General features: G+C 38.5%; 1 long non-coding RNA gene and 1 pseudogene across 4 annotated transcripts in view; one reads left to right on the top strand and one right to left on the bottom strand.

The window, feature by feature from the left end:
• LOC149119009 (uncharacterized) overlaps positions 1 to 1,511 on the top strand; it is a 1,605-nt gene extending 94 nt beyond the window's left edge. Inside the window, exons 2-4 of one of the 4 annotated variants that reach the window (XR_016202668.1) lie at positions 140 to 422; positions 823 to 962; positions 1,221 to 1,511. This is a non-coding gene — a long non-coding RNA (uncharacterized LOC149119009). Of the gene's footprint in view, positions 1 to 66; positions 423 to 447; positions 568 to 822; positions 963 to 1,220 lie in introns of those variants that run through there. The other 3 variants (XR_016202662.1, XR_016202651.1, XR_016202674.1) reach the window with 3 other exon arrangements.
• A 3,170-nt stretch (positions 1,512 to 4,681) lies between these two features.
• Positions 4,682 to 5,213, bottom strand: LOC110048243 (warthog protein 1-like; annotated as a pseudogene).
• Between the last annotated feature and the right edge of the window lie 7,511 nt (positions 5,214 to 12,724).

Below are 12,724 nucleotides of genomic sequence, written 5' to 3' on the forward strand. Positions count from 1 at the left end.
AAGTAACTTACATAAATCATCTAAGCCCCTTCAGAAAAAAATATAGCTCTTAGTGAGTCGCTCGATTCATGATACGGCAGTCCAGGTGGTTGGGAAACCACTTGCGAATCTAACATTAGTTGTTTATTTTCTTTTGAAGGGTTACCATGAGGTCAAAATCAAGGGGCCAGAAGGAACTCCTTTTCATGTCCTTCCTGAAAATTGGAAACAAAGACTCGTTCGCACTTCGTTGTGTTTTGCCGGAAATTAGAGAAATACCCGAGACACTTCTAGACGTGCCACAGTCTGGTATCCAAGAGCGCTGAGAAAAATTACACTTCGAGAGAAGTTGCTGGAAGACAGATAGGCCGGGTGCAATACTTCATAAACAGGGAACTAAAACGCCTTTCGGACTGCGGGAAAACCGACAATCACGTTAAAGGGTAAATTGCCTATATTTTAGAGTCAATTTCAACAACTCGCGGTCCTGAAATATTTTCCGGAAATGCCGGCCAAACTAGGTCAGTTTTCTGGCACACCAGTCGTTATATAATGAAGCTTATTGTTGGATTTAGCGAGTGAACTATGGTACGAAAACACATTACTTGAATTATAGTTTCTTTTATATGAATCAGTCATTAAAAGCGTTTTTCCATATCACCGAATGCACAACAATAGACTACTGATCTACAACTAAAACAATTTTTTTTCCGGAAATGCCAAGACTTCCCAGTTTACTGTCACATCTCACGACATAAAGTGTTGCATGTACCCATTCCACGGAACGGAGGTGTATCACGAATTAAAGTAAATATACCTGCTATATTTTTGTTGTTGTTCCAGAACCATATCAGGCGAGCCCACAACGACAAAGAGAACTCCAGTGCATCAAAGATGGAAACGAAATGTACAATACGGCAGAGGGGATTGAATTAGCAATCGCAGAAATGAAATTAGGCGTGGAATGGGATATGGCCATCGAGGTAAGCTATTCTATCTTCAGTATATCTGGACAGAGAGTCGACAGAGAGAGGGTCGCGAACTGTTCCCATACTGTTATTTCCATTTCATAGTAATGAATCATAGTAGGAGATGTTTCGGTCCTAACCACGCTTCGCTCATGCAAATTGAACGAAATTCAGTTACAACTCTCCGCTTGGAATATAGAAGCAACTTGTTCAGTGTCAATTTGTGAACTCAAGATGTATTTACTGTTAGTGTTTCGTTTATATTTTATACAGACTGTTGAACAGCCAGCTTCGCCAACTACCAAGAAAATGAAGCCTGAGTGAAAATACAAGCTATCATATTAGTATCAATAAACAACGCTTTTGTGAAAAGAATAACTGTTGTCTACCTTCGTGTGTTTTTACTCGGAACAAATATTATACGGTGTCTATCTGAAAATGAAACTTTTCGCTGTAGCTTTTGGACAAAGACAGTTTTCTTCCATACATCTCTGTTTCTATTCCATAATCCAGTAACCTATTGCGAAGCAAACATACAATTACAATTAAATGAAATTGCATTGTGATGTTGTGAAAAAAGTAACTCCTTTCATCGCGGCACCCCGTCGACCGCCATATTGAATTATACACTGTTGCTACCAAATAATGTCACGTGAACGAAAATTTGCGCAGCGATTGGTTAATGGTTTGTTTTGGTCGAGGTTATCAAATCTGATAACGATCCCGGACTGTGCACGTATGCAGCCGTAGTTTTAATAATAAGCACAGATGTACTATACATTGATTGTGAATCAATTTACGCATCGAGTTCGGCAGCAAAACTAACAAGCAAAACACCAGAAACAATAAATTCATCCGGTACCTTTGTTTTATCGTTGTTGACTTCATTCACAGTTGTCATAATCGTCTAAAAATGAGTAGCTTTAGTTGGAAGAAAAATAAATTTCAGTCAATCGATCTGACCTGCTGACGATCAACGTTTGAAAACGAGTTCTTAAAAAGATATTTGGTCCAAGGGCGACAGCAGTCATTTTGAAAATTCTCCATCCTTTCAAATATCCTGGACTTGGAGTGATGGCTTTCGACTAAATGAAAATTTCATTCCGCAACTGTCCGCCATGTCTCCTTGCCGAGATGGCAAAAGGGCGAGCTTAGTAACCAAGCTCAGAAATGTTATTTTCATCGCCAAGCGCAGTGAATATAGCGTCATAACCCGAGCTTTTCGACCAATCAGAATGTCCAATTCCTATATTCACCTCTGGAAATTATACTAATGATGAATATATACTGTCCCTACAGTAGGCTGGAAAACGTTGCTAGTAAAATTCGACTAGAAAGTTATGTATTCGACATACAGTAGTTTGAACCAGCTTCGTCTGAAGCAGGCGCTCATGGTACTACACGCCTACGATCACGTGCGTTTTTTAAATTTAACACAGGTTAAATTCCTATAGTTGGTTTAATACAGCAAGATGTATTATTATTAATCGACACCTGAGGTCAATAAGTTCTACAAGTAAACTTCCCTTCATATGAAAGTAACAGAGATGACCGTGGACCAATTTCGGAAAAATCCGTAAAGGGTCTGTTTGCAGTTTGGAGGGCATGGCGTAAATTCAGTTTTGCTTGTAAGAAGTAACAAGATGGTTGCATCCAACACACTGGGCTACCTGAAAATTACTGAGTTGGACTAAACGAGATACACTCCATCAAAAGTTATCTCTCTTACTTTAAAAGAAGGTAATAAAAGGACTAGGGAAACCAGAAGACCGTGATCAGTGTTCCTCTAAAAAGGTACACCTGAACTGTCCTCCAGCCCCATGTTAAACTATATATTTGTACGTATCTGTATAGCTGCTAGAGACGCGAGGTTATATACTGTATAGTCGAATCATGTTTCATTGGAAACGCAGGTCAATATAGAGCGTTTTCACTCGCGTGGTCAGGAGCCATGCAAATTTATTGAAACAAAAGGATCTGTTTTCATAAGAAAAGAGTTCAATTCCCACAGGATTGTTTTTTGTTTTTTTTTTGTTTTTTTGTTTTTGTTTGTTTGTTTGTTTGTTTGTTTGTTTTAAGGCGAATTGATCAACATGACACGAGCGTGGTACAAAGAAAAAGTCTGATTCCCCTATAGGAATCGAACCCGTGACGTCCCGAACACCTGGCGGGCGCTCTATCCACTGAGCTACCAGAACTCACGGAGCGCAAGGTCGGGAGGTCATGGGTTTGATTCATGTCGGGGACTCAGATTTTTTCTTTGTCCCACCTGCACGCTCGTGTCATGTTGATCAATTCGCCTTTCACATTTCATTAGCAAACTTGAAATCCGCTTTTCATTTTTTTTTTTTTTTTTCCGCTGACTACAAAGTACTTCTTATCATGATCTTCAAACGTCACGACTCATTTTTCCCACCCAAACGGTCCAAAATCTAACTATAATTAGTAGAATTCGATTAGTATACTAATGCCAATGCTGCAATCTGATTGGCTGAGCTACTCGTATACTATCAGCCATTGGAGTGCAGTGGCTGTCGGTCGTCCACAAAATGCAACGTTTTTTCGTTTTTCCGAAGTTTTGGGAGAAAGTTTAGATGTAAATGGTTATTAAATTCCTGAGAAGACTAGAAGAAGGACATTAGCGGTTTCTTGTCTTTAAAAAGTTGAAATTATTGAAAAAACGGCTGCGCGCCCGTAAACAGCTCCAAATTTACCAAGGACAATTCAATGCGTGCGATTTTGTTAAAGCGGAAAGTTCAATAATGCGTAGAAAAATAATTAGAAACCGTTATTTGCGTTTATTTCAGTTAGAATTCTACTAAAACAATCAGATTATTCGCTCTCGATTTCTATGAGGCGATAGTTGATGAGGCCTGCGGCCTCATCAACTATCACCTCATAGAAATCTCGAGCTCATAATCTAATTGTTAATTATGAATTATCACACCACCTAACTTCCAACGTTTTGTCACTGTAAATAACAACTGCAAGATGTAAACTAACTGCAATTTGTTTTCCACACACTCTATACACATAGTTTCTTGTCACCAAATAACTTCAACGTTTTCGTCATGCTAAACTACAGGGTTCTTTGTTAGACAAAGTAACTACAAAGTTATTTTTTGCCACACTGAATAACTTCTTATGTTTTTTTTGTTTGTTTGTTTGTTTGTTTTGTTTTTGTTTTTGTTTTTGTTTTTTTTCAAGCTTACTATATGCAACTACAAAGCTTTTTATAGCGCAAATTGCAAAACAGTTTTTTTTTTTTCAGACTGGCTATCTAATTACACAAAATGACTACAAAGCTAGCAGGCAAACTGAGCTTCGTTATTTGTCACCCAAGGACAAGCCAACTCAGCGGACCACAATTGCACAAAGTTCTTTGTCACGACATCCAGCTACAACCGTTTTTGTTACACCAACAACCAAAACAGAGCTCTTTGTCACACAATCTTTGTCACACTAACTAACCAGACAAACAGTTCTTTCTTATGCAACTAGCCTCAAAGACCTTTGTCAAGACAGCTAACTATTTTGTCTTGCGAACTGACTAAAAATTTAAAGTACAATTAGTTGTTATTTAGTACATATGTAGAACCTTGCTTCACTCTTGTTTTGCTGAAAAAACGAAACGATTGAAAAAAGTCAATAATTGAGATTGAAAACAGTGAAATAAGGTCAGATCAAATCAAATCAAATAGTAGTAAAAATAAGAGATTAGTACCGTTCAGAATTCAGTCCGACAAGATAAGCATCTTATGAGCCAGTCTGCACCAGCCTGGAAATCCCATCCTTCCGTCCTACGCCACTGATCCACTGCAGAATCCAAGGGGACACATAATGCACGGCGCGAACAACACCCATCGCTCTGTGGGACCACTCATGAGACAAAACATCAAAGTAACACGAGGTGTGCACATCGTTGACCAGAATGGTACCACTGAGGGTCACTGGGGCGTAAACACCTTTCCCGTAGACCTTGCTGATGTTCAGAACTGTATCCTTCTCTACACCATGGTCTGCTCTCACGTACAGAATATCTCCAACTTTTACATCCCTGGCGGGAATGGCTGTTGCTTTGCCAGTCTTCTCTACAAATAGGAGATGATCTTCAATGATCCTCAGGATGTTGTTCTTCTCAGTGGTGATCTGGAGAAATTCTTGCATAACTTCTGGCTGACGATGGATAAAGGTGATCACCGGTTCAAATCTGATCTCGTTGTTGACGATAACCTGAACTTCATCATCAACAAGCATCGAGCTCATATCTCTGTGCCGACCGTGTTTGTCAATAAACATGGCTCAACCTGGGAAGCACCCGCCCATCTAGGTAAAGTAAATGAAAGAGAAGCGGCCCGTTCTCCTAATCCTTTTGTACAGGAGACTGAAATCTTCGGCATGTGCTAAAACCCAGACGGTGGATTCTGGACGATAGACGATGGACGATGGACGATGGACGATGGACGATGGACGATGGACGATGGACGATATCTTTGACATTCATTTATTTGTCGATGTTAAACTATTGAACAGCGAAAATTCGTGCCCTCCCCCCTCCCCTCCCCCGAGCAAAAATATAACTTATTAAGACTGGACAAATTATCGCGAAGTTCTGATCGCGGATTTTTCGTCACGCAATGTCGCGCATTCATTTATTTCTCTCAGCCAAAGTACATAAACATGAATAAATTTTCCACACAATCTTTTGCTTTTGTCACGCGATGTCACCATGGAGTTTTCAAATACTTGCAATAAAAACTTTCAGAGCTGGCGAAAATGAAATTAAAACACGTAAGGAAAGGAAGGGCGAAATGGTAATGGGAAGCACCGATAATCCTGGCAGACCGTTTGTGGAAAGCTTGACCAAAACAGCTTAAAAACTAAGGTGAGACTGCTTATTTCCCCCCCCCCCCCCCCCCCACCCACCCCACGACAACTCATGCAAAAACATATCACGTGCTTGCCGTATGGGCTACGATTCTCCTGCGTCATTTCTGCGTGCAGTCTGGAATAATTCATGTGAAAAAGCAATCGATTGCGGGACGAAAGAAAAAGATTGTGAGACAAATTTATACTTTGTTGTCAGAATTTAATAAATGAATAACTGACATTGCGTGACATAAAATCTGCGGTCAAAATTTGTCCAGTCAAAATATATATATATTTTTTTTCTTGATGGGGAGCGGAGCGGGCACGAGTTTTCGCTGTGCACTATTTCAAAATTCCATGGTGACATCGCGTGATAAAGGAAGGAATGCGTGAAATTGCGTGACGAACAATTCGCAATCACAACTTTGTCCTCGAATTTTCGCTGTTCAATATTTTAACATCGCGTGACAAAAGCAAAAGATTGTGTGACAATTTTATACTTTGTCTGAGAGAAATAAATGAATGTCAGAGATATTTCCATCGTCCATCGTCCATCGTCCATCGTCCATCGTCCATCGTCCATCGTCCATCGTCCATCGTCCATCGTCCATCGTCCATCGTCCATCGTCCATCGTCCATCGTCCATCGTCTATCGTCCATCGTCCATCGTCTATCGTCCAGAGTCCACCGTCTGGGTTTTAGCACATGCCGAAATCTTCATAAACAAGATTAAGAAGGAGCACGGTGGGTGCTAATGGTTTTCTGTGATGCGTTTTGGGATTTCGGCCTGTTTAATTCACCTATATCCTGAGACTTTCCACACAGTCATTAATTGACAAGAAAGTTGTTAAAATGTACTTGCCGTGGGACAAACATATCTGCAATGTTCTTTAGTTTTCCTTGAAATTAAGATTGTTAGCTTTTTACGATGTGTTCACCAAGATAAAAACTATTATAGCACTACATGCACTTGTAGTAAAACATCATCTCATTTCCATAAACTGTTTTTCTGCTTTTTGTTTGTTTTGTAATATTTTGTATTTGAAAAATATGTCTTCGCGCCGAACTTTCTTGTAAATCGCAGGGAAATGAAGGGTTAGGAAACCTTCCTAATGTTTAGTTTGTCCGGAAAGATTGATTCCCCAAGAAAACATTACACCGGCTTTCCGTAAGGTGACGAGAAAGCGTTGATACTTACCGGGAAAATTGAGAAGGCATATTAAGTTCAAATGTTTTTTGGTTACACGGTCGATGAAATTTCGGCCTTTTTCTCAAACTTGGACCCTGGCGCGTGGCCAAAACTTTTGCGTGGCTACTAGGTTTTTCCGTTCTAAATGTAGAACGGTTATTTTAGGGAGAATATGGCATTTTGCTTCTCCTATTGGCCGGCGGGGTCTTGGCACAGGAAACGAAGGGCTCTGAGCGTAGGACATGGTTCACTTGACAGTATTCGACCAATCATATGTCGTCTCAGCCGGAGCAATGGCTGACACATTTTTCGTTGCGAGTTGAAAGTAGGTTGTCATTTGCCGACCGATTTCTGCACTCATGATCATGAGAATCAAACCATCCTTTTCTAGGAGTAGCTATTGTAGTAACTAGGCCAGTTATTTGCCAAGTCTCAAGTGCAGGTAAGTTTTTTTCCATGAAAGCTACTCAATGGAAATCACGCTATGTTGAGGACGTTTGTTTAGCACACGTACTTGATGTACGCGGCATTTCGCGGGAGTTGATGGTGTGATTTCTACAACAAGCATTCCAGCAAGGTCTTCCTGAATAAGCTTACATGTAAACCAAAATCGCAATGTGAACAAGTTTGAAATGGACTCTCTCGTCTACGATATGGAAATATCGCTAGTTTAACAGAATGTATCGCTTGTTAACGTAGCATTCGCTTCTAGAGGAATTGTTTCGTTGTTGTTTACATATACTTTTTAGCTGACTTTTGCCTTCTCAACCGATGGACAACAGCACACATTTGGATAACACAAATATACTTTTGGAGAACTCTTTTATCCAAGTCATTATTTTTCATGAACACGATCTTTGTCGTTCACCTATTTATAATTAAGTGAAGCTTGCTGACGTCGCACTTCCGTTCGGAACCGCTTGTTATTCATCCTGGTCTGAGTTAACTCAAAAACCATTTATCAATCAAGCGTTTATTCTTTTATCTCTTTCAGCACAATGCATCTCTCTCACAAATTTCATTAACAGATTTAAAGTTAGTCTTAAAAAAACGCACGGGTATTAAAATCGGAATACGTTATCTTAATGTACCTTTCTACTAATTGAAAAAGATTAATCAAAAAATAAGTGAATTGTGAATAATCAGTCAGTCTCAGTCCCAGTAATTTGAAAAAGTTCACTTTTCAACGCTTGGGTTCTCTTCAAAAATTCGTTTGAGCTGTTCTAAGTCACTCCTTAAGCGCAAAAACCGATTCTTCTCCATGCTGAATTATTCCAACTACCACAAAATAAGAAGAAATGAAAGAATGCTTTCCGATGCCTTGGAAACCACTCTATTAAATTTCATTTCATCAACTGTTTTTATCTCTCAGTTCATACATCAATTCGTGCATCACTAAAAAGTGATGTCCGGCCCACAATAGATGAATCACGTGAAATACATTTTTAATTTTAGAAAAAACAATAATTTGCTTTCCGAAACGTTTGAATCACACCATCACGCTCGTGCGCCCACACCAGCCGTGTGTGACCGACTTCTATTTAGCGTATGTCAGGAACAGGAACCGAGATTCGGGTGGACGTTGCTCGTTTTCTCGCGGATCACTATCAAAACACTATATAAACAATGAACCTACGAAAAGTTAGATTAAAAAATCATTATTAATTGCTGGATTTTAATTGGCTCTTTTGACTTCAGTCACATCCATTCCCTATTGTGTAACTTTGTGTAACTCTGTTACCACAGTTTCGTATTGGTGTTGCTTTCGCAATAGTTTGTAAAATAACATGATTTGGAATTACTTGTTTAATATCGATTCATCTCCAAAACATCTATGCATGAATTGTTGGGAATTGAATGTGCTGTTTGTTGCTCTTCCAAAGGCTTGCTCAGAGAAAGCGGAAAAAATGGGTTCACCAAGATCAGGTATTCGGCAAGTGCTTGCCTTAATTTGTTTATCAATTCGACAATCGACGGGAACGTTGTTGTCTCTCGGCAATACGGTGGAAATTGTTACGGTTATTTTCTTGACTTACCTTTAAAATAGACGTTTAACTTTTAACTTCACTTTCCAACTGATAATAAATCAACAGAGCTTTCCAATTTTACTGGTGACGTATGATCATAATGAGACCAATATCAGAAGTGAACGTTGTTACGCCCATTTGCAAGATTCGTGTTCTGGTATTCCAATTTCCAATGCTAAACTTTCTCTCCTTGTAAATAGACCATATACATGTACATCCACTAAAAAAGGAAGAGACATTCGGAAGCATAACCACCCTTAAATGCAAAACCAGCAATGGAAAGCACAGAGAACGCGGTAAGAATTTAGCCAAGTAAACAAAGAACATAAGAATAAATTGATGACAACATAACACTCATTCACGGAATTCTTGTTGACTTTGATTAGAGGTACGAGTAGAGAAGAATGTGTTAGAAATTAATAATTAATATTTTCTAACACAGCTAATTCCAAAACCTAGGGCTAAAAGGTACCAGTATGCCAGTTGATCATTATGTATTAATCCATAGTTAATTGGCAAGACTTGCCCAATTAACTGAAGCTATTGGGAACGAAAGGTTCGTGTCCAAGCAAGCTTGCTTCAGTGTCCTCAAAGTACGAAATTATTATTAATTTTCTTAGTTCGCTGTTAAAATTTGCTGACTGATTTCAATCATTATAGGCAGAAAGAGTTTTCTTGAAGGAACCTGAATTTTTCTGTAACCTCTTTTCGATTCCCAAATTCACGTTTCTGTTCTCTTATTCGATATCTAAATATTTAGCTACTAACGAGATAATCCTTAACGCCGAACTGTGTTCGGAGGCGCTCTGTCAAGATATCCCTCCTGTCCCTAGCCTCCTTTAGGAGGATAAAAGCTTGTATAATAAGTATTAAAGGTTCCGTCCGAAAGGTAACTTTAACATTTTTAATGCTTGATTGAATGATTCATACATCATCTAAAACATACATTTAGCCAAGACCTTGTTAATGTTAATCAAGTCAGAATACATACAGAAGATTTTCACTCATTACAGAAAAACAGCATAACAGACATAACAGAACTATTGTTTACGTTTGGGTGGGTAAGTGGAACAATGTAGTTTTTCATTTTCAAGTTTTTCATTTCAAGACATGAAGATGGGCTTATTTATAACGAAGGTAATACGTCTGTAATTGGCGTGGCTTTTCAGACCTAGCTTACATATAGCGCAGTGTACGTGTTCATTTTTGATGGCGCTTGACGGCGTTTCATGTTTGATGTAAACAGTTATGTTTTGATCTCCCTTCGATTATGTTCTGGTATGTTTGCAAGAACGCCCAAAACCAAACTGCAGACATATTTTGCTGCTGTACATGAAAATCCGAGTACTTTAATTCCTTGTCCTAATCTCGTTGAATCTAATGCGCCAATCATTTTAAGTCTGGTTAATGACAAGTTATTCTAGTTGTGACCTCATAATGTGCGAGCAACCTCTTGTCATGCAAATACTGGCAAAATGTCTCTAGAAGTATTGTTTGAATTAGTAATGTGTCCAGTTTTCAGTTTTAACTTCCACTTCAATCCTGTGTGAAGAACAGGGGTTACTCAAATAATTATGAGAATTAGAAATTTTATTCAAAATTTGACATTGATGGATACATTGGTTGCCGATGATTTTGTCAACAAAGTACTTAAGGTATTGTTAAGATAAGATTGTTAAGATTGTTACGATAATGGTTTCGAATACTAATGCTGCCAATTAACTGTGTTGGCCTTTGTTCACAGCTGTTAACGAAATCCGCCAAAACCTATCCTAAAGAACTTTTATTAAAACGTGCACTGAACAATAAAAGTGATGCGTTCCTTTTTTTCTCAGGAAATAACTTGATAAGCCTCACCTAAAAATATTTCAACCGTCTGTATTGAGTTAGGGTTAAGGTAATTTCAATGACATCAACATTTAAGATAATATATCATTATGTGAATCAATATGTTCTTTTCCAAGAGCGAATAAAGTTGTTGTTGTTGTTGTTGTTTTAGAAGTATATTATTCAACTACATCAGTGATCCATTACTAATGGTGAAAATTAATTGTATTGGGCCTCCTGTCAGTTAGAACTCTTATCTAAATGCATCAAGATCCATTATAAAGACCTGATATTGAACAATATCCCATGGCCTTGTTATGTCCTCCTGTCTTTTTCTATGAAAACTCGACGTAACATCTAAAAGTCACTAATAAGAAAAATAATGCTCTTAATCGCATACAAATATATTTTCCGATGTCTTCACAATTTTTTGAATGAATGATGTTCGACCTTATATAGCTTATATATCAAATATGGATCAAATGAAATTAATCTTAATAACTGTGTATGGATTTGTATTTCAAAGCTATGACTCGAGATCATCAGTTACCCGAGATCATCAGTTTCGTGAGAATTCTATTGCCATTTTCGTTTGTTGAACATAATCTTGCTTCTTGCCCTTCAGTAACAAGCTTTAATATTGAAGGTACACTTATGATGAAATGTGCATGTCAACATAATTAATCGCAATTGGATAATTGTACAAAATAACAAACCGAAAGCAAGTATTACGTATTGTTGTCTGGGAAGTTTTTGCACAACTTGGCGTGTTATTAAAACTGACGTAAACGAAATTAACAAAAGGATGATGGACGCACATGTTAACAAAGGTGCATACAAAACGATTGTAAATTATTTTCACTCTGATTTGCTAAATCGTGCGGACAAGTGTCGTTTTTTGGATGAATTTGCCTTTTACCGACTTTCTTGTCTCCACTTCTGGGAATTTGCCTACCCCCACCCACCCCTCCCCCTTTTAATTTTTTAAAAAAACATATGCTAATGCCCGAGTCCCCCGGGGGATGATGAGCTCTGCTAGATAGTATTTGCTTTGAGTTTGGGGGACTCGCTACTCTCACTCAGGCATGGGGGCTTACTGGAATGTCCGAGTGATTACTTTGGCTTCGAAACGAAGTTCACCCAGTTTATTTTCGCACCTTCGTGTTCCTTTTCATCAGAAATACACCGAAGCGGGCGAATAAAGGATTATTTCTTGAAAGTTGGCGTAACTGGCGAATTATCCGTATTAGCGGGCATTGCCGCCGCTTCGGTAAAATATCAGCCCAAAGAAAAGACATTCAGAGAACGAGAAGTTATATCTTTGTCTTCCTCAGTTTACACAAGAAAAGACTTCCTTGTTAGTGGCAAAACAAACTCTGATTTGTGTTGACAAGGATATGAGCTATAATGTCGAGGGAATAGCGATTGGTCTGGAAGAGATTTTAATCGTGACAACGGAAGTTGAGATGTGAGTTTACAAAGTTCCAAGACATCCCCAAATTCACTTGATTTATACTTCACGTGACTCCTTCGCAGAACGAACAGAGCGTTACATCGGGGTGTTACTAACGAAGTAACAAGAAAACCGAGCAGCGGGAAAAGAGTTTAAAGGGTTAAAAATTGCAAAATCTTTTTAAAAATTGAAACAGATAAAAAGTAAAGGAAGCATGTTTGTCAAAGCATGGAAAGACATTTTGCTATGTTTTTGATTCATTAATTAAATGCCGCTATATCAACTTCATATCATTCCGTGCACACATGATATCGCCCCCAAAGGAAGGACGTCCCGGATAGAATGTTTTATCTTTCTTACACCACAGTTTTTAAAATTATACGCAAAGCAACTCAGGTCAAAAACTCTATAA

The sequence above is a fragment of the Orbicella faveolata genome, unplaced genomic scaffold (assembly GCF_042242905.1).
Source record: "Orbicella faveolata isolate gen_17 unplaced genomic scaffold, um_ofav_v1 contig_1, whole genome shotgun sequence".
NCBI lineage: Eukaryota > Metazoa > Cnidaria > Anthozoa > Scleractinia > Merulinidae > Orbicella > Orbicella faveolata.